Source organism: Arachis hypogaea, chromosome 16 (genome assembly GCF_003086295.3).
Source record: "Arachis hypogaea cultivar Tifrunner chromosome 16, arahy.Tifrunner.gnm2.J5K5, whole genome shotgun sequence".
NCBI classification, from domain to species: domain Eukaryota; kingdom Viridiplantae; phylum Streptophyta; class Magnoliopsida; order Fabales; family Fabaceae; genus Arachis; species Arachis hypogaea.
In genome coordinates, this window is record NC_092051.1 from 81,681,656 (window position 1) to 81,682,931 (window position 1,276).

The following is a 1,276-nucleotide window of genomic DNA, read 5'->3' on the forward strand; positions in this document are numbered from 1 at the left end:
TAGATAGATCAGAGACTAAATTTGCTAAGCTAGATGGATTCTGCTCAGAATTCTCTGTCTGTTGCTAAGTGGATGATGGAAAAAGTTTACTACTGTTAAACCTGTTTCTTCCACCATTATTAAAGCCTTGTTGAGGCTTTTGTTGATCCTTCGATGAGAAATTTGGGTGATTTCTCCATGAGGGGTTATAGGTGTTTCCATAAGGTTCACCCATATAATTTACCTCTGCTATTGCAGGGTTCTCAGGATCATAAGCTTCTTCTTCAGAAGATGCCTCTTGAGTACTGTTGGATGCAGCTTGCATTCTATTCAGACTCTGAGAAATCATATTGACCTGCTGAGTCAATAGTTTGTTCTGAGCCAATATGGCATTCAGAGCATTAATTTCAAGAACTCCCTTCTTCATAGGCGTCCTATTACTCACAGGATTCCTCTCAGAAGTGTACATGAACTGGTTATTAGCAACCATGTCAATAAGTTCTTGAGCTTCTACAGGCGTTTTCTTTAGGTGAATGGATTCACCTGCAGAAGTATCCAATGACATCTTAGCTAATTCAGACAGACCATCGTAGAATATATCCAGGATGGTCCATTCTGAAAGCATGTCAAAAGGACACTTTTTGGTCAGTTACTTGTATCTCTCCCAAGCTTCATAGAGGGATTCACCTTCTTTCTGTCTGAAGGTTTGAACATCCACTCTAAGCTTACTCAGCTTTTGAGGAGGAAAGAACTTGGCTAAGAAAGCCGTGACCAGCTTATCCCAAGAGTTCAGGCTGTCTTTAGGTTGAGAATCCAACCATATTCTAGCTCTGTCTCTCACAGCAAAAGGGAAAAGCATGAGCCTGTAGACTTCAGGATCTACTCCATTAGTCTTAACAGTATCACAGATTTGCAAGAATTCAGTTAAGAACTGAAAGGGATCTTCAGATGGAAGTCCATGAAACTTGCAGTTTTGTTGCATCAGAGAAACTAATTGAGGTTTAAGCTCAAAATTGTTTGCTCCAATGGTAGGGATGGAGATGCTTCTTCCATGTGAATTGGAATTTGGTGCAGTAAAGTCACCAAGCATCCTCCTTGCATTATTATTATTTTCGGCTGCCATATCCTCTTCTTGTTCGAAAATTCCTGTAAGGTTGTCTCTGGATTGTTGTATTTTAGCTTCTCTTAGTTTTTTCTTCAGAGTCCTTTCAGGTTCTGGATCAGCTTCAACAAGAATGTTCTTGTCCTTGCTCCTGCTCATATGAAAAAGAAGGGAACAGAAAAATAATAATAGGGA

At 39.8% G+C, this 1,276-nt stretch overlaps 1 non-coding gene across 1 annotated transcript; it reads left to right on the plus strand.

Moving 5' to 3' along the window:
* The first annotated feature begins 598 nt into the window (after positions 1–598).
* LOC112760468 (small nucleolar RNA R71) lies at positions 599–706 on the plus strand. The gene has a single exon (XR_003180906.1). It is a non-coding gene; the product is annotated as a small nucleolar RNA R71 (small nucleolar RNA).
* Positions 707–1,276: the final 570 nt, after the last annotated feature.